The sequence below is a fragment of the Lutra lutra genome, chromosome 3 (assembly GCF_902655055.1).
Source record: "Lutra lutra chromosome 3, mLutLut1.2, whole genome shotgun sequence".
In the NCBI taxonomy this organism is placed as follows: Eukaryota; Metazoa; Chordata; class Mammalia; order Carnivora; family Mustelidae; genus Lutra; species Lutra lutra.
Genome location: NC_062280.1, coordinates 128,305,889 through 128,327,462, shown reverse-complemented (window position 1 = coordinate 128,327,462; position 21,574 = coordinate 128,305,889). Strand labels below are relative to the sequence as shown.

The 21,574-nt window shown below is 37.3% G+C and overlaps 1 long non-coding RNA gene across 2 annotated transcripts; it reads right to left on the bottom strand.

Annotated features, from left to right (window-relative positions):
* Positions 1 to 1,249: 1,249 nt before the first annotated feature.
* On the bottom strand, positions 1,250 to 15,164 carry LOC125095491 (uncharacterized). 2 transcript variants are annotated; one of them, XR_007125915.1, is made up of 4 exons: positions 15,058 to 15,164; positions 14,789 to 14,942; positions 8,566 to 8,706; positions 1,250 to 1,665 (listed from the first exon to the last, which is right to left on the bottom strand). It is a non-coding gene; the product is annotated as an uncharacterized LOC125095491 (long non-coding RNA). The 2 variants fall into 2 exon arrangements; XR_007125916.1 differs by having other exon boundaries at positions 14,789 to 14,921.
* Between the last annotated feature and the right edge of the window lie 6,410 nt (positions 15,165 to 21,574).

Sequence of the window (21,574 nt, the reverse complement as noted above, 5' to 3'; positions counted from 1 at the left end):
CCTCTTATCCCCTACCCCATCAGACATTTTGCTCATTATTTGTGTTAAACTTGATTTTTAAAATTTGGTTATGCCCATTTCCATCTCCACAGTGCTGCTTGTCTCCAGTGGTGAGATCTGTGTATGGTGGTTTTCCATATAGCAGGGATCACTGTCAATGTGTGGCTGGAAACAGAGCTCAGTAATAGCTCTGAGACCCACCCTGGTGCTCTATTGGTAGATGCTTTTTACAGTTAAAATATAATATGCTAATAGAAATCTAAACCTCATTTTATAAACTCTTTTGAGAAGTAGCTCAGGAATGATCTAAGATATGGTGCCCATGATGGATTCATTCTTTGGTGGCTTCCCTGTCCCTTTTCAAGTGATGATATTTTGGGTAGTGTAAGAATGTTTTATTCTTATTTCCTTCTTATTTATTCTTATTTCCTTCCTACTGAAGCTTATTTCCTTCAGTAAGACATTTAGAAATGACTTTCTCCATTTCTCCACTAATGTATCCAGTGTCCTGAGATGAGAAGGATGAGAATGCTAAAGAAACATGGCCCTTCTACCTGTGTGTCCATTTCCATAGAATGTGTTGTCCCTAATAGCCAGGAAATCTTAGTGATTAAAGTTCAAATAATATTCAAAAATCTCCATTAACTTAAAATTCAGACATTTTTGGAGGGACACAGAACTAAGATACAATTTTACGTCACGTGTAGGGGGAGAAAAGACTTTACTAAGTACACAACTTTGATCAGTGTATTTTTTTCCCTTTTCCATCTTAATGATTTTTTTCCAATTTTGCATATATATTTTTTCTCCCATCTAATTGATCTTATTATTAGCTGAAATTTTCAGAATTAAAGATACACTGACTTGAGTGCTGAAATAATAGAAGAACAGAGAGAGATCCTAAATATTCTGGTAGTATGTAGAAGTGGGGTAGGACTCTAAGACTTCTGCTCTGGATGCATAATCTTCACTGTTCTTTAGAAATCAGGATACCAAGGACCATGACCACAACATGGATATGGAAATATAGTGACAACATAATGATTTTATGGAATTTAGGAAGTATAAATGAGGATTTATGTATATTCTTTTTCCTATAATTAACCTTACAAATTAAACTTCACTTCAAATGGGCATTTTATTTTATTGTCACTAAATATTCCTTTGCTCCTCAAATTGTATTAAAATTTAACAAATTTTAATAAATAAATAAATAATAAAATAAAATAAAATTTTATTTTCCCTAAACATTCCTTTGCTCCTCAAAGTGTTCAACTTTACTCATGTAGTCTAACATAAGGCCCAGGATTAGCCATTAGCGCTTATGTGTATTAACACATACGCACATAACAATTCCTTATCTCTATAGCCGTGTGCTCATAAAGGCAAACTGGATACACAAGAAGCAAGGATTTCATCATTCCAAGTTTGGATTAACATTCCCAGCTAATATCTATATGGTTTTATAATGAGCTTGAAGGCAGACACAGTGGGTTTGCCTGTCCCCATCCCACAAGGACTCATAAAGACTAGATCTGTTGAAACATACCCAATCCTCCCTTGTTTGTGGAAATCATTCACGTGCCTTCTTCTGTTTCTTCTTGTGGATCCCCAAACTCCAGGCTTTGCACACTGCGTTTATTCCTTCTCAGTCTATTCCAAAACCTTTTGGTTCACATACAAAAACAAACAGATCTAGGTTAGGCATTCCTCTGGATGCGCTTTTCTTCTTCTTGCATCCCAACCCACAAAAGACAGCAGCTGTCAACAACTACCCAACTCTGACCTTTAAAAGCATAGTGCCTGGTCCCAAAGCAAAGATTTTTTTATTTACTGGATGTTTGTGAGTATCCTGGAGCTAAGTGACCACACAGAAATGTTTTTTTGTTGTTGTTGGGTAAGGAATTTTATTTTCTTTTTTTAATTTTATTTTTTTATAAACATATATTTTTATCCCCAGGGGTACAGGTCTGCGAATCGCCAGGTTTATACACTTCACAGCACTCACCATAGCACATACCCTCCCCAAAGAAATGTTTTAAAGAACTATTCTCTAAGGAGAAACCAACTTATAGAGCAGGAAGTGAAGACTTTGACTATCATGGCTTCTCCCTGCCCTCAGGATACCTCCTGCCTCGTCTGGCATTCAAGGCCCTCCTTACTGAGGCCTTGCTGCCTCTCTAGTCCTTTTCCACAACTGCTCCATCAAGAGCCATCTACTGCCCTCTCTCTAACTTTGTTGTTGTCTTCGTCCATGCCTGGAAGGCGCTCTTTTTGACTTGTCCAAATGTTATTTCACCCCCTATGCAAACTGCTCCTTAGCCCCTCTAAAACCTTCCCATACCACTTGGATCTACTTCCCTTCTCTGAATTCAGACACTTACTTATCTGTATGGTTTATTTCCCAAATGTCATATACTTAATTATGACTTTGTTTTGTCTTATCATTGATTTTTCTTATATTTGACTTAAAATGACCTTTCTTCTCAACTAGACCATACATTTCCTGAGGGCATGGGCCCTGTTTTTTGCATCTTTGTCTCCCAATAGCACCTAATGACACACAGTAGGAACTCAATATATATTCATTGATAACATATGGGGACAAACAGCTCAAGAACCTTCAGAAATCTTATTCTCATGAGAGACTGAAAATAAACATATATATATATATATATATATTCAGTGATGTCAACTCTCTGGAGAAACAAGAAAAAACCCACCTCTCCTCATGGCCTGAGTGTCATTTGCAGGCTCCAGCCCCTCCTCTCCACTCTGCCTCTGACCACCCCTGAAAGAGATTCTCTAAGCTGCCCCTGCTCTGCCTTCTGCCCCTTTCTGCTCTACAACCTGGACTTCTCTGGGTCAGTGATTTAGCACCCATCTTTCACTCTTCTGTGTTTTTTCCCCCATAGAGAACCCATAAGTGGTGATCAAGTCTAAATGCCCTGTGCTACAAGTCTGCTTTTCCCCTGTTATTGCATAGCTATATGACACATCCCTCTGGTTATTCATGCTTTCCCACGGTGTCATCCTTGTAATGCTTTCACCACTCCCACTCAGTCCCCTTCCTCCTAAACCCTTAGATTCTGCCTTCTTGCACTCTCCATTATCTACAAACTCCCCAGTCCTCAGACCCCTCTGGGAACCTCCTCCTCCTTTGCATACCTTAACTGTAACCAGCTGTCTCCTGATGGCACCATTTCTCCTACAGTGCCAAGAAAGTGATCATTTTCTCAAACCTTTGTTAAATGAGATAGGATAGATCACAGCTTGGTACTGAGTAGGGGGCTTCAGAAATGGTAGCTATTAGTAGTCCATCATTATAATTATCATTGTTTTTATTCCTCAGATCAAGAAATGAGGTCATCTTCCTCCCCACTCCTCCATCTTCTGGAGAAGACCTTGCTCTTTGGAGTGCATGCCGCCTGGGAAGATCACCCTTGATTCCCTATTAGACTGTCAGTGGGGCCTCTGGTGCACAGATGTGGTCTTCCCTTTCTCCACCAGCCCCACCTCTTTTCACTTCCTTCCCTTTGCATTATAGATTTTTTTTTTTTTTGCATTGTAGATTTGATGGTGTAACATCTCCATCCCACTCTTGCCCAAACTCTGAATTCTCTTGTCCATCTTCCGTCTTTTCTGACCTGCCCAAACCAATCTCACTCCTACATTATATCAGTTCTGCTTTCTCTGTGCCAGCACCTGAGCAACTAAGCCCCAGATTCAACTTGTTAATGTTTATACAGGAGATTTGTCATACATTTTGTACGATAGGTTATTCTGGAGTTTTCTTTCTGTGATATATTGTTCAAAGCAACATGTAATTTCAGAGAATCTGATTTGCCTCAAATTCTGATAGCAGTGAAAATATTGACATGGCCACAGGCTTCTTGATGCCTAATGCTATAGCTACAGGTCTTGAAAATAAATTGAGAAGAATTTTATCTTTTTTATTCTGCTAGAGAGTTTTAACAATACAGGAATTCACCTGTTCCTTAAAAGTTTAATAATGAGGGCGCCTGGGTGGCTCAGTGGGTTAAGCCGCTGCCTTCGGCTCAGGTCATGATCTCAGGGTCCTGGGATCGAGGCCCGCATCGGGCTCTCTGCTCAGCGGGGAGCCTGCTTCCCTCTCTCTCTGCCTGCCTCTCCGTCTGCTTGTGATCTCTCTCTGTCAAATAAATAAATAAAATCTTTAAAAAAAAAAAGTTTAATAATGATTAAGGTTGATTGGTTTTCATGTGGAGTTTTCACCTTTGAAAGTGAGGATCTTTAAGAAATAGGAGTTATTTAAATTGACAGATTCAGGAATAGAACTGGGAAGGAATACTTCACCGTAAGCAATTCTTTCAGTTCTAGATTGTTCTCCAACTATTTACTCTTTGTTGAGAACATCTTCTGGGCCTTTCATATTGAATTTCCTGGTTACTGATTATAAATGAAAACAGTTGTTTAAGAGATGGCTGAGTGGCTTACTTGGGCACAAAATTACATTCCTCTTACCTCAAGACTGTCTCAGTTTTGTAACTTACAAATCCTGCCTGAGTTTTCAGCCTGCTGGTCTTCCATACAGATTTAAGACTTGCCAGCACCCCCAATCACATGAACCAATTTCTTAAAATAAATCATATACATATGATGTATATAAACAATACAGGTACATATTATATAAATACATGAATACAGACACATGCGCACACGCACACACACACACACACACTCTCTCTCTCTCTCTCTCTCTCTCTCTCTCTCTATTGGTTCTGTTCTGGAGAACCCTTACCAACATACATAATCCAAAGTTTTTTGCATTTGCAATTGTCCCTTCACTTTCCGTGGACCATGGTCTATTGTTATTTTCTTTCCTTTGAAGTCCAAAGCAACATAATTTATCATTTAGTAGCTAAAGTTTTATAAGCACTTTGGAGTACATAAACCCTTGGGTGCTTTCAAACAATAAACTCATACAGTTTGGGGGAGGCAATATTTTTTTTAAATAGTAAGACCTGGGAAAATGTTCACAAAATGATATAAAATATTTTAAATCTATACAAATATATCTATTATAAATCTACAATGTAGAAAATCTGTAAATACTTGGTGCATCATGCTTCGTGCACTGGTTCTTTTTTTGGTTCTGATTTTTCTTTTTATTTATTTTTTAGCTTTTTTTTCGGTTTTTTATTTATTTGACACAGAGATAGAGAGTACAAGTAGGCAGAGCAGCAGGCAGAGGGAGAAGTAGGCTCTCCGCTGAGCAGGGAGCCTAATGCGGGACTCAATCCCAGGACCCTGGGATCATGACCTGAGCCGAAGGCAGCTGCTTAACTGACTGAGCCATCCAGGCGCCCCAATTCTGATTTTTCTTAAACTTCATTCCAATTAGATGTGATCTCAATTTGGATTTTTTTAAAGTCAAAAATAAAACTGGGGGGAAAATATGGGCATTGTTACTCTCCTTGAGGTGGAATTACGTATGGAATTTTTAACTCCTTTTTGTAATGAATGTATGTTGCTCTTATAATAGAAAAAAAAAGATTCTGAAAAACAGAAATACTTGCTTTTATATAATACAATTAAATCAGAGTTGGAAAATTTGAATAATGTGGATGAAATTAAAGAAATATTGAAAAAATTAAGAAATTGAAAACTTAGGGGTGTAGGAATATAAGTTTATTTCTCCAACGTCACAGACAAATATACATGCAGGGCAGACAGAGGGACAGGAGTACAGATAACAGGATTAACCATCACACAATGGAAGAAAACAGATTTAACTTTCTGGGAGAACCAAGCCCCAAAAGTCTGAACATCAGTTAATGAAATATGACAATTTTATTAAAAAGGAAGGCTGTTAATTGGGGCCTGAGGTCCTGGGAGTATAAGCACTATGTCAGCTCATGAGCCCCAGCTGGAAATACCCCAAATGAAATGGAAGGATGAAGTTAGGAGTGGATGAACAAGAAGGAAGTTTTTGGAAACAAAATGCTCTTCAGAGAAACTGAATGATAAAGGAACTCAATGACTCAGCTCTTAATGTTGATTTTTTTTCTTTTAAAAAGAAATAGACATCCATAAGAAGCTAAATCGAAATGTATTGAATCTGACAACACAACCACAGAAGATGAGAAAGATGTTCAGAAATACATGTAAACTTTAAGAAACTTTACCAATCAAATACCACCCAGGAAAATAAACCCTTCTGGGATAAAAATCCTTTTACTTAATCATGTAAAGGCTTTAGGAGTATTTCAGGAGAAAGGCACCCAGGAAATTTCAAGTTATTTTTATCACTTTTATTGGAAAGGCCATTTCTCTGCTCTAAGGCTGAATTTTCTGATGCAAGTTCGGTGGCTTTGGGGTGAATCTGAATGCAGTTTTCAGAGCAGTGAGAAAAATCATGCAGTGTTAAGACGCCAAGCTTTCTCCAATAAATCTTTTGAAAATAACTGATAAAGATGCTTAGGGCTTCTCTGAATTCCTGTGAGGTATAGCATTCAAAGAAGCTGGTAGTTTTGGAATAGTGCTTTCCTTTGATTACAGACTGTTGGATTCTCAAATGCCACATAGCAATATAAGAGCAAAATATATTCATTTTTAACTCACAGCGGACAAAATACATAGGTACCGTCTTCACTTTGAGGCTGAGAAGGTAGATGTGGATGCATCAGTCCAGTTATCTTCTTGACTGTTCTTAGTGATCATTACCAATGCCGTGTCATTCACTAGAGAGGGAAATGATAGTATAAGCCATTTCAGGCATTTGGCAAAGGTAATCAAATACCAGGAGGAAGAAATGGCATAGAGCAGAAATAAATACAGCAATCATAAATTCCTCGTAAATCAGGAAGTCCAATCTGACCAATGGCCAATGACATACATAATAGCACATAGTAATTAATATCATACCATTCTAAAGCAGGGGGAAAATTGTATTGTTTCTGGAGTTTGGACATTTTGAGAATTGTTGGGTGTTTGGGATTTTAATGCTGCTTTGTAACACAGTTTTTACTCTTTAAAAGACTTTATTTATTTATTTTTGGAGAACGAGAACACGAGCACAGGGGTGGGGCAGAGGGAAAGGCAGAGGCAGAATCTCGAGCAGAGTCCACACTGAACACAAAGGCCAAAGTGGGGTTTGATTTCACGACCCTGAGATCATGACCTGAACCAAAATCAAGAGTCAGATGCTTAACCAACTGAACCATCCAGACACCCCTGAACTTTACTTTTTTTTTTTGAACTTTACTTTTTAGAAAATATTTACTTATTTAAGTAATCTCTACCCCCCCCAAAAAAAAGTAATCTCTACCCCCAACATGGGGCTCAAACTCATGACCCCAAGATCAAGAGTGGCGTGCTTCACCAGCTGAGCCAGGCAGTCACCCCCCTCCCCACTTTGTTTTTCTTCACAAATTGAACTTTGAAATTTCCCTTATATACCAAAAATCGCTCATTTAATAATAATAATAATAGTCTACACATACCATGTTTCTTTTATACCAGACATCATAGTTAACAAGTATTATCTCACCACAACCCTTTAAGATAGAAGACTGTTTCTATCCCCATTTTGCAAAAGAGACAACTAAATTATAGAGAGGTTAACTTGCCCAAAGTTATACAACTATTTGGTGACAGACCTAGAATTCAGACCCAGTTAATCAAGCTTAAATATTAAGGCCTTTGTACTAATATACCACACTCTGCAGTTTATATTTTAATTGAGCATCTATTAAGGACGTACCACTTTGCTTATTTGTGTAGATGATGTGAAGTATGAGACAGGATTTTTAAAAAATTCTTTTAATAAATAAAATTCAGTATTTTTCTCCTTTCCAAAAACCCATGCATATATACATAGCATTGCTTAGTGTTTTGCCTCAGTCTTTGGTGCCATCTGTCCTGAAAATCCCTAAAATAGTGAAAATAGCTTACTGGCAGAGAAGAGCTGATATTATGACACTTAATACTTATCTTTCCCGACGGTTGGGTCTGGATCCACAGGAGCAAACATATGGCTTAGTGATGGCTCTCTGGGCTACAGGCTTATGCTGCAAACTTCCTGTTGTGATATCACTAATGAGAGAGCTCCATGCCCAGCCTACTCTCCCATTTCTCCAAGAGACCATTTCCTGGTGGAAAGTGGCATGTTAAAGGCCGAGACTCATCTCTGGATTGCCTTGGATTTCCTGTCACTATTACTAAAGTCTAATAATAATAACAACATTAATTAGACACATGTTTCTTAGCACTGCCCTATACAGCACTGATTTGTTATAATATTCTCACCAAAGAAATATTTGTATTAAAAATAACGACTATATAAATCCATTATAGTGAGTCAGAGTATAATTAGAACAGTGAAGCAAGTGAAATTACCAACATTCAACCTTTTTGACCTACAAAAAAATGTTTTCTTATATATAATGAGTATAATACATAGAGTGTCCTAAGTTCTTCGCCAATGAACCAACTTCCCATAGGGCACTTTGCTCAATCTCAGTGAGGTTTAACTCTCTGGTCCCTCTGCCATTATTGGATATTCCTGTGGTTCAAGGGACTCACCAAATTAAAAAGGGTACATTGGTGACAGTGCCTCCAATACTGCAAGGCCTCATGGAAAAGCTGAAGGGTGATGTGAAATGCAGGTTTAGTGGCTAGTGGCCTTCCCAAGGGAATGTCATAGAAGTACAAGGTGAAAATCAGCTGCCACGTAGAGGGCCATGCAAGAAATAAGACATTATGAAGAGCATCGTAAGCATCATTGTTGCACTAGGAAAATAGAACAGACACATGTCACAACTTTGGAAAGTATGACAAAAATGAGTAACTGCCAAGATTTCATTTTCATGGGGATTATCCCCTGGCATCCCATGTTTCCAGAAAGAATCCTCTATATTAAAGAGATATGTATAAAATAACAGTGATTAGTCTATATGTTGTGGGGACTATGATGGGCAAGGTACTGTGCTAACTGCTCTGGATGTATGTATTAGGGTTCTCCAGAATGACAGAACCAGTGGGATGTACATACAGCTCAATCTACTTTGAGGAATTTCCTTACACACTGGTGAGGCTGACAAGTTCAAAGTCCATATGGCAGACCAGGAGAATGGAGACTGTCAGGTGGGAATTGATGCTGCCATCTTGAAGCAGAATTTCTTCCTCCTCAAGAAATCTCAGTGTAATGCTTCACCTAGGGCTTTTCAATGGATTGGATGCTGCCAATTCAGAGTGTGGAGGATAATCTCCTTTACTTAATGTCTTTTGATTATACATGTTGACCACATCTACAAAATACCTTCAGAGCAATCCCTAGATTAGTGTTTAACTGAATAGCTGAGTACTATGGTCTAACCCAGATGACAGCTTAAACTAATCACCACATGTGTGCTATTTTCTCCTCCTGAAAAATCTGTGAGGATATCATTTTATCCTCATTTTACAAATAATGAAGTCCAAGAAGGTCAAGAACTTGTTCAAGGTAATAAAGTGTGTAAGAGATGGAGTCATGTTTTGAAACTAGGGAATTTAACTTCAGAACCTGTGAATTTGACCACGGGGCTCTTTTGTCTCACAAACTAGTAAGGATTTTATGCTAAGGATGCAGAAGTTGAAAAGGCAAAACCTAGCAAAATGTAAAGCCAAAAAGAGGTCAGTATTAGAGAACCACAGGCTTCCCAGCACCATAGCCAACCCCCCGCCCCAGCCATCTCATCGTTCAGTGAACACAAGCTGAGACATATTAAATGAGCCACTCTATAAATAGAAGATTATAACATAGTGCATACAGGGATACCAGCTTGTGTGGGGGAAAAAAAAAAGTCAGATCAATTTAGATTACACATAAGACAGAAATCAAGGGAAGAGTAAAAAAGTCTTCCTCTCTGCCATTCCACATAGTCTCCTTCCAAGGTTTCATTCCAATAACAGCATTAGCAGTATCTGGGAAAGCTGCTTCCTCAGAGCTGTGATAATGGGGACATAGAAGGATGTGGGACTTGAGGATTCCAGAGAAAAGCAAGTTGACAGCTAGTTGGAGGGTGATTTTACAGTTGCTGGAGGACTCTCCCTCACCTACCAAACAAATGCCTCTCTCCCACTGACACCCTCCCTTTCCCATTAACCATTGGTGGCACTTGCAAAACCTTTCCGTGTCCCTAAAACTCTCAGCTCTTCTTGCATATATATTAGCAGAAGACCTTGTTCCCACCTGGGGAGAAAAATAGAGACCAGTAGAGACTACCTTCCTAAATATCTTCTCATACTACCACCAAACACAGATCTGTACCAGTCCTCCCAGGCTTCCTCTGTAAGATGACCCCTTGTCTTATGCTCTGGATTCCAAATATCACTGCCATCCATCACCTCTAGAACATACCTTGTCAGTCTCAATTTCCTTTCCCTCTCTTAATTTTTTCAACATTTTTTTTTCTTTCCCCTCTGCCTGCAAGTAGAACGAATGCTTCCACCGTCTTAAAAAAAAAAAAAATACCTTGTTTCTACATCATTGTAATAAATGTAAATAGATAAAAATGCTTTACAAATAGGAAAATTTGATCAGAGAAGGTGGGATAAAACAATTATATTCTGATTACAATAAATACATCTTACATATAAGGTTATAAAGATTATAGAGGCATCTGGATGGTTCATTCAGTTAAGTGTCTACCTTTGGCTCAGGTCATGATCCCAGGGTCCTGGGATCAATCCCCAAGTCGTTGGGCTTCCTACTCAGGGAGGAGCCTGCTTTTCCCTCTCCCTCTGCCCCTCCTCCCTGTTTGTGCTCTTTCTCTCCTTCAAATAAATAAATCTTTTAATAAAATATATTATAAAAAGATAGGAAAAAATAGATTCCTTCCAAATCCTAACCAAAAGACAGTGTACATCACATAAAGAAAACATGGAGACAGGAAATATTACAAGAGATAAGAAAAGGAAGTATCATAGAGATAAAAAATTCAATTTACCAGGAAAATACAAAAAATTCTAAATCCGTATATGTTTAAATATACTCTTTTAAATTTGCATATTCTTCTAAATATAGACAGCAAAAATTAACAAAAGAGGAAGTATATGTCAGTAATGTACTGTAGGTTTTAACATACCTCTACCAGTAATTTACAGAGCGAGCAGATCCACACAGATAAGATTTCAAATGGTTTGATTAACGTGCTCTGACATATCAATAAATTGTGCTATCAGTTGAATGTAGAAATGCACTATCACTCTCCCTACAGATACATTCAGCCAAAACAGGCACACACATATACCCAGAGACATTTACAAGAATATTTATAGCATCACTATTTCTAATTGTCAACAATTAGAAATAGGCAATGATACCCAGGCAGATGAAATAGATGAATTATGGTATCTATCGATCTATCCATACCTTACCTCAATTCTGCTTCTCCTAGAGCTACCAAAACTTTTCTTTCTTTCCTTATCTGACAATCTTGAGTATACATATTTTCAAGAAAAAAAAAAATACTAGCTCTGTTTCCTCACTTTTATCGCACTGCTCAATCCTTAGCAATATTCCCAGCCCCCATCTTGCCACAGAAATTGTTCTGGGCAAGAAAGCAATTACAAAACTCTGTTATCTTGTTTCTTTTTCTTTCCCCCATTATCTTGTTTCTTATTCCTGTTCTTCTAGGTTGGCTTCTCAGCATCACATGGTTACTCCCTTCAACCTAACAATTCCTTTTTTCTTAATTTATTTCTGACTGCCATAAGCGAGAAACAAATAGTTAACTTGCAGAAATCACAATCCTACAACACAGGAGTCTCCCTTGGTTTACAAATGTCCTAGAGATCTACAAACAAAGAAGTTACCTTATCAATAGCACAATTTCCAGAGGCAAATAACTCAGTTCCTCAAACCCTACTGTCACCCTCCTCTCCATAAACAAAACTGACCGAGGCTGAGGTAGAAGGAAATGTAAATATAGTTAAATCTCTTCTGAACCTAAATCTCACTAACAAAGACACTTGATAGCAGGATTGTGACATCCCACCAGGAATCTCCCAACTATCTTGATGTTAATGGCTGGCCAAAAGACAACATTGATCAAGCCGGGTATCCTGGCACCTTGTAGGCCCTCTTTAGCATATGAAAACTCCCTTGAAACCTCCCTTCCCCTCACCTTCCCCCAGAGAAGATGGCAGGGTACATAACCTGCCGTCTCTCACAACCTGGGGCAGCAGCTCTTTCTGCCCATGGGTCCTGTCCCTGTGCTTTAAAAAAAAAAAACACCATTTTGCACCAAAAAAAAAAAAGTTTTAAAATGTGTTTATTTTAAAATTTAAATTTTAAAATTTTATTTTCATCCCAGTATCGTTAACATGCAGTGTTCCAGAAGTTTCAGGTGTACAGTACAGTGATTCCACAATCCCATACATCACCAGCTGCTCATCCCAAGTGTCCTGCTTAGTTTCTTGATTTCTCTCTTCATTCTCTTTCTGATACTAAAACCTTCTCTTTTTCCTTCCCCTCTTCCCCCGCAGTGTCTTCCACATCTTCCACAGCCTCTTGCTCTGTCACTGCAGGCACACTGAGACCTGAGGCCTCGTCTCCGCTCATGCTGGGCAACAATATTCAGTCCCACAGCTTTACTGCCATGGCTGTGCTGAGGCAGTAGGTACAGTGACATGGTTGAACAAGGACTCTGAAGTCAGATAACAAGTTAGCTCTGCCCAGCGATGTCTCTAAACCCCAACCCTTCTTCTGAGCTCTAATCATATGGACCCCCAAAATTAACTTGACTCAGGTCATAACTGTGTAGTGAGCCAATTTATATCCATTCGCCTTCATAAGCTGTTGAAAGCTCATATCCTATTCTTACATCAGACCCAGTTTATGCATTTCTCAGATTTGCTTGGCTATGTTGTCTGCTTGGTGATAAAATGATGTTTTTGTTGGTGCAGAGAAATGATGTCCGTCTTTAATTGAAGAGAAGCTTGCTGAACTCTGTGCTTGTCCTTAGGATGGAGGCTGATCTTTTGTTGTGCTAGGCTGCCTGGCACTTGGCCCTGCTTCCATATGTGGCTGGTTTTGATTTCCCATGTTGTTAGAAGCAGGACCAAACCATGTCTCATCTCACACCTCTGACCTCATACTACAAGGCTCTCTCTTCTGCCCTTGTGCTGTCATTGCTAAAGTGCAGATTCCAAAAGTTTCATAAGCTCCTCAACCCATCCTGGCTTTCCAGGATGGGTCTTTCAGAGTACAGTTTGCAAAAAGTGCGTGAAATGTTGCTGGGTCATGCAAGTGCCACTGTTCTTGGGGAAAAAATAACCGGAAATGTGGGGGAGTTACACCCCAATGGTGGAAAGAAGGGGAGGCTGTTAAGTGAGCAAAAGGAGAGTAAAAGGAGCCAACAGATTCTTCTCCCTTCTTCTCCCCGAGAGACTATTCTGAGACCCAGTATTTCCATTTTCCTTCTCTGGAGTTGTCCTACACAACTGAGGAACCAATAAGTTTCCTGGTAAAGTCTATACAGCTCGGAATGCACTCCTTTGTACTCGCACTCTCTCATCCCCTACTTCGCTTACCTGGTTCCTTCTCTTTTGCTTCCCTGTATTACACCCCCTCAGCAAAACTTTGACAACTAAGTATTGACTTGGGCTCAGTACTCCAGGGAAACCATAAAATAAATATTCACCACACAAAGGAAAAGGGAGTATAATCTTCTTGATTCTCTAGTAAGTGCAAGTGGTTTTGCTAAGTGACTTCCCTTTATCTCTTTGAATCCTCACATAAATCTGTGCAATAGATGTTATGTAATAATATCTATTACAGCGAGGAACTGAAGCTCAATTAGGCTTAAGTAACTTGCTCAAGGTGGCACGGAGCTAAGGTGCTAACACCCTTGTGTCTGGCTTCCGAGGCAGTATTCTTCCCCCTGTTCTTTACTGTCTCTAATATCAGGATGTTGGGGCCTGGGGATTCTATGAAGGTTACCTGTGGTAATTCACTGTTGGAGTCTTCAGAAGCTTTGAGAATGATTCAGTGAAGAACATTTTAAGTACACAAGCACAGCACCATCAGAGAGTCAGTCCTAAGATGACAGGGTGAGCAGTCAACAAAAGCAGATGGCTAAACACCCTTATTATTTGACATTTAGATATCACTTGTATAGTCATTTCTAAACAGAATCCCATTAATGAGCCAACTAAAGGTCACGAAAGTAGCTGCTGCAGGAGACACAGAGATCCAAATGGAGAAACAAGGGAGGGGAGCTCTGCCCCACCCAAGCCCAACTCGGCGCTCCATCGACGTGTGAAACCACTCGGCCAGGCTCATCTAGATCATCCAGATCTGTCTGTTCTCCTCATAATGATCTTTGAGAACAACGAGTACAAAGGTTTAGCTAGAAAATTAATCTTGAGATGAAGTAAAGGGATCCTGACTGCCAGAGACGGACAAGGGAGGGATTTCCTCATCCTGCACAAACTGTAATTGGCAGAGTTCTGTGTGTGTCCAGAGGTTCGGGCCAGGATTGCTCTTTGGAAATTGGAGACAGACTGAATTTGGACCCTAGGATGGCTCTCAGCATCTCTCCAGGTTGTGAATTACAAACTGAACCTTTTCAATGTGTCCCTCCTATGGGAAGGAGATGTCTTCTTGTGTGATTAAAAAGTCATACTGTTTACAAGTCTAATCGTTTTCTCTTGGTCTGATAAACTGCTGGGAGATTGACTCCTTGAACATGTGCATACTTGGAAAAGCTGGTGGATTGTGAAGAAAGCATTAATACCACCTGCCTGATATTGAAACTCTCACCTTTAACCTTGATGAGCATCCCAGAGGTCTCCAGGAACTCTGCTATGCCACAGGAGGTTTGCTCTCCCAGCATCATTGGCTGCAGAGGTTTTTTCTCTTCTGTATGGTCCCTGCATGCTGTTCTGTCACATTGCTGCAAAGCCAAAACCTTCACCTAAAGAATCAGCACTTGTCTCTGAAGATATGTAAACCCCTCATCTCTCAAACCACTTTCCCACAAAAACCTGTTCAAGGAGCTTAAAACACATTGTCTCAAATTGTAATATCACCTGGAGGTCTTGATAAAATGGTCACATTCTGATTCAGTAGGTCATAGTAGGGGGTTGGGAGCTGAGATCCTGCATTCCCAGCATGCTCTCAGGATATGTTAATGATACTGATCCGTGAACAAAATTTAGAATAGGGAGAGCTTAAAAGACCACCTTGATTCTCTTTTGAGTTTGAAGATTATTTGGTCTGTAGAAAAAATTGTCCCTTGAAACTTCCTCCTTCTTACCAACAAGCTGTTCTGGGCACCACTGCAGAAATTTTCAAACAGATGGGGACAAAGTTAGAAACACTGAGAACATCACATAAGAGCTGTTCTTGCTGGCCGCATTGTTTTAGCTCTCAGCACAAGCACAAACTCAATGCCGACCTAAAGGCTTATTCTTGAAATTACATACAAAAGTGGATTTTGCCGATGCTACTTGACTAATGTGCTTGTTTCTGAGACCACCGGGTTCATTTTATTCCATTTCAAATTGGTTATTTTTCTTTGGGCAATTTCAATTATTGTAAGGGGGTAAGAAGATTTAAATGTTAAAGCGTATAAACAGAAGCAGCTCAATTGTGTATTTAAATTCTATATTTGGGGACGCCTGGGTGGCTCAGTTGGTTAAGCAGCTGCCTTCGGCTCAGGTCATGATCCCAGCGTCCTGGGATCGAGTCCCGCATCGGGCTCCTTGCTCGTCAGGGAACCTGCTTCTCCCTCTGCCTCTGCCTGCCATTCTGTCTGCCTGTGCTCGCTCTCTCTCCCTCGCTCTCTCTGACAAATAAATAAATAAAATCTTTAAAAAAAAAAAAATTCTATATTTGTTTAACAGAAGTAATACTTGTTATTCGCCTCTATTTTAGGGTTTTCATTTTCTGCCTGGAGAATTCAGTCATTTTAGTGTCTTTAGAAAAAAAAAAAAAAAAAAAAAACTATTGTGGAAATGCAGCTAGTCCAAAACATGTTTCACTGTCTAGGACAGATGAGGGAAAAGGGTTTTGAACTAGGCAGTTCTTTACAGATGCTTTAGAAATGCTTACTTAATATGTATTGTCTTTTACCCAAAGAGCATAGCCTGGTATTAGCTTATATAGAAAAATACCATACTTGGAGAAAAATAAAGATAAACATGCTGTTACACATAAACTATACCAGTTCTTAGATTTAGCCCTTATATTCATTTTTGAAAACTGCCTGCCTAGATCAAATCCTTACCACTACATTTCAGTAACAGCCTCCTGGTTACTATCCCTGTCTCTAGAAGCTATTTATTCTAAGTAGATATCTATTCCAAAACGCATTTGCCAAAATCTCCTTAATTTGAGATTAAGACCTTAAAAACCATTTAGCATATCATTCTCCTATTTCAAGACATTTGTTTAAAGCCTACCCACTGCTCAACACCCTTCATCGTATAAATTAACAACCAAAATCTCAGATCTGAGGGACCAGTATTTTGCTCAGCAGGGACAAAATAAGGAGCCCTACCTCAGTAAGTTAGTCTTAATTATTTTTCTCTGTCCACATTGACCTATGCATTTAACACTGAATTCCATTTCTTTAATAAATACAGAATTCAAGCTATCTATTTCTTCTTCAATATGTTTTGGCAGTTTGCATATTCAGAGGAATTTCTATTTCATCCATGTTGTTACATTTATGTGCATAAAGTTCTTTATAATATTCCCTTAGTACACATTTAATGTTTGTTGGATCTATAATAATGCCATCATTTTTCCTCCTAATGTTGTAATTTGTGTCTACTCTCCTGTTTTTTGTTTTTTGTTTTTTGGTCAATCTGTACAAAGTTTTACCTGATCTTATTGCTCTTTTGAAAAAACCAGTTTCTGGTTGTACTTACTATTTTTCTGTTTTCAATTTTATGGATTTCTGCTTTCTATTATTTTCTTCCTTCTGATAACCTTGGTTTACTTTGTTCTTCTTTTCTAGTTCCCTAAATAGAATTATATTATTAACTTGAGGCCCCTTTTTTTCCTCATATATGCATTTAATGACATTTTTTCCCTCTTAAGTACTATTGTAGTTTTACCTCACCAATTCTGATATGTTGTATTTTCATTTTCACTCAGTTCACAATGTTTTCTGATATTCTCTGAGACTTGCTTTCTGGCCAGTGGATTATTTATTATCTAATTTTTATCTAAACTGTTATCTAATTTCTAAGAATTGAGGGATCTTCCAGTTATTTTTCTGTTATTGATTTCTAGATTAATTCCATTATGGTTAGAGGATATACTTTGCATGATTTCAATAATTTTAAATGTGTTAAGGTTGTTTTATGACCCAGTATATGTTCTATCTTGATAAGTGGTCCCTGTGCAGTTGAAAAAAATTTGTATTCTGTTGTTCTTTGGTGGAATGGTGTTGTTCATGTCTTCTATAGTCTTATTTTTTGTCTACTTGTTCTATTACTGAAAGAGGACACTGAAAGCCTCCAGCTATAATTGTGGGCTTATTTCTCCTTGAAGTTCTTCCAGTTGTATTTTAATACCACTTTTGGTTTTGGTTTTGATTTTTCTGTGTATGCATACATATTAAAGATTGTATTCTTCTTAGTGTATTGACCTTATTACATAATGATGCCCCTTGGTAATTTTCCTTGTTCTAAAGTCTACTTTGCTTAATATTAATAGAGACAATCCAGCTTTCTTTTGATAAGTATAGGTTACATATTTTTCTTTTTACTTTTAACCTATCCATACCAGGATGTTTCAAGTGGGTTATTTCTCAATAACATATATTTGAGTCTTAGTTTTTGTTCAACCTAATGATCACTGTCTTTTATTTGGTAGGCTTAGACCATTCAAATTTAATGTAATTATTGATAAGTTATTGTTTTGTCATTATTTTTCTTTTTATCCCCTCTATTTTATATGCTCCTTTTCCCCTTTTGTGGATTTTTTTTTTAAATCATCCTTCCTCCTAATTTATTTCCCTTTTGTGGATTTTTAAAAAATATTTAGCTATATATTTATATTCCATCTTATCTACTGTCTTTTTGTCTCTATTGTCTTTTCTTAGGGGCTATTATAGGCATTACTACATACATATGTCACTTTTTACAGTTTACTAAAATTAATATTTTACCTCTTCTGAAATGTAGAAACTGTATTCTCCCCATTTTATGTTAGATTTATAATTGTCATATTACATCTACAGGTATTAAAACCTTACCAGACAGTATTATAATTTTTGTTATCATATTCTAAAGAATTTGAGGAAAAAATGTCATATTTACCTATTTACCACTTATGTTGTGCTTCCTTCATGCCTAATTTTTATTTTTCCTGTAGTGCCTCCTTTAACATTGTTTTTAGAGAAGGCCTGCTTTTGACTAGTTCTCTTAGTTTTCTTTCAACTCAGACTGATGTCATTATTGCTTCATTCTTAAAGATATTCTTACTGGATAGAGAACTGGGTTGATAGTTCATTTTTTACACTACTTTTAAAATGTGTCACTTTATTCTAGCCTTCATTGTTTCTCATGAAAAATCCATTCAAATATAATGTGTAATTTTTTTCTCTGACAGCTTTTAAGATTTTGAATATTGATTTTCAGCAGTTTAGTTAAGATATATCTGGGCATGGTTTCCTTTGAGTTGATCCAGTGAAGGGTTCTTTAAGTTTCCTGAATCTGTAAATTTATGTCTTTTTCCAAATTTTGGAAATTTTCAGCCATTATTTCTTCAATACTTATTCTGCATTATATTCTACTTATATCTATTCTACTTATATCTTCTCCCTCCTAGGTTTCAACTGTCATGAATGTTATGTCTTCTTATACTATTCCACAGGATTCTAACACTCTGTTCAAACTTTTTTCCCAAAAATATTTTTCTCTGCTTTTCTTTTTTTTTTTTTTTTTTTTTTTAAAGATTTTATTTATTTATTTGACAGAGAGAGATCACAAGTAGATGGAGAGGCAGGGAGAGAGAGAGAGAGGGAAGCAGGCCTCCTGCTGAGCAGAGAGCCTGATGTGGGACTCGATCCCAGGACCCCGAGATCATGACCTGAGCCGAAGGCAGTGGCTTAACCCACTGAGCCACCCAGGCGCCCTTTTCTCTGCTTTTCAAATTGGATAATTTCTATTACTCTATTCAAGTTTACAGATTCTTTTCTGTCATTACTTTTTTTTTAGTTCTAAAATGTCCATTTTATTCTTTTTTTACAGCTTCTCTTCCCCTGCTGAGAACTACTATCTTTCCATTTGTTCCAAGGGTGTTCAACCTTACTTGATGAAACACAGTTATTGTAGCTGCTTTAAAGTTTTGTTGGACTTAGATCATCAGGATTCACATCACCACCAGGTATGCAGCTGTTGAAAGTTTTTTCCTTATGAGTTATTGAGACTTTCTCTCTTCTTTGTATATGAAGTAGGTTTAAATTGTATTCTTGACATTTTACATATAATGTTGTAAGACTCTGGGTCTGTTGGAAATCCTGTTGGATGTAGGGCTTCTATTTCCAGCCAAGTTGAAATAACAGAAACCAGTTTCATCATCTCTTTGAAATAACCCTCCCCCTTCAAAACAAAGGACAAAATATATGCAACTGTGGTTTTTAAGACACTGGATACCAGTCCATTAAGGACAGCAATCTATAAGAGATAGGAAACAAGGGAAGCCGTAAAATTGCCCTCTTTTAATTCTGTAAGACAGTTATCAGGCCATGATGCTGGAAGTGGAGGCCAAAGCAGAACCCAGTTTATTCCCTGAGGTGAGTAGGTTAATCTCAGCATCCATTGAGACCAAAGTGGCTAGAGTTTACAGTACAAATAACCAGAGATGAGAGAACTACCCAAAAAGGGAACTCTGGAGATCTGCAGGGGTAGTGAGTGTATATGTGTGAGAAACTAAATGCATGCTAGCAAATAACCACCCAAAAAGTATCAGAGAAAACGTTCTTTGGTGTTCACAGAGGACCAGGAATATGACCTTTTTCCACCAGCCAGAAGGGAAAACCTCATAACCCATGAAACATCTGGTAGAATACTCAGAAGTGTCTTATTTCAGTAGTGAAAAATAATTAGCCTTAGGTTAAATGCTGCTCTGATTCTGCCTAAACATGTCTTACAAACAAGACATAAAAAGATTAAACTGTTTCTTAATTTCATCCCAAGAAAAAAATTAAGAATATTTATAGGAAAACAAAAATGTCCAGCACCTAACAAGCTAAAATTCACAATGCCTGGAATCCAATTTAAAAACCCCAAATCATGTGAAGAAACAAAAAAAAATGCCAATAATGAGTAAAAATCAATCAACCCGGAATTGACATAGGTGTTAGAATTAATAGAGAAGGGCATTAAAAGTTATTGTAACCATATTATATATGTTCAAAAATTTAAGTAGAGGCATAAGAAGTTATTTTTGAAATCCAAATCAAATTTCTAGAAGTGAAAATTACAATGTCTAAGATGAAGACTACATTCAATGAGATAAACAGCAGATTAGACATTATTAGAAATAAGGATTATTGAATTTAAAGACAGAGCACTAATAACTATCCAAACCAAAATATGGAAAAAGAAGAATCCAATAGAAAAAGCACTAGTTAACTGTGGCCTAAATTCCAGAAGCATAATATTAGTGTAAATGGAATCTCTAAACTAGAGGAAGCAGGAAGAAAATGAAAATATTTTAAATATTAGGGGGTAAAGTCTCCCAAATTTGTTAAATGCTACAAACCCCCACAACCAACAAGTTCAATGAACACAAACTTGCTCAAAACAATGATAACGAGAAAAGTCTTAAAATCAACCAGAAAAAACGATTTGTCAGATATAGAGAAACTAAAGTAAGGGTGACATCAGATTTCTTATTGGAAGGCTAACAAAAACACAAGTAGACAGCATTCTAAAAGTCCTAAAATAAAAATTACTATACAGGAATATATCCCCTAATGAAAATATCTTTCAAAATTATAGCAAAATAAACCATTTATCAGATATATAAAAGCTGAAATAATTCATTGTTAGCCTGAAATAAATATAGTCCTCAAGGCATGAGGTATCTGATTATCAGATAAAAAAATATATTTTTAAAAAAGGAATAAAAAATATCAGATATAAAAAATTTATCTCACTTAAATGTCTTTAAAATTAATTTTTATACATATTGGATAAGAAAGCAGGATTCAACTCTATGCTGCCTTTCAAGGCTATATAAGTGTATCTTCATAATATGTGTATGTGTGTGTACATACATATAGAATCTTGACTTTTATTTATACCAATCAACTATCTTAATATTAGTTATAAAAAATCTATTGTAATTATATTAACATCATAAAAAGTATAATGCAGAGCAAAGAATATTATCAGAGGTAAAGAAGTTTAAAAATGATAAAAGAAACAACTCATAAAGAAGACATAAAATCCTAGTCATTTATGTACCAAATAATAGAGCTTCCAAAGATTTAAAGAAAAAATTAATACAATTGTAAGGAGAAATAGACAAATCCAAACTTCAATTCAGAGATATCTATACTCCTTTATAAGAATCTATAGAACA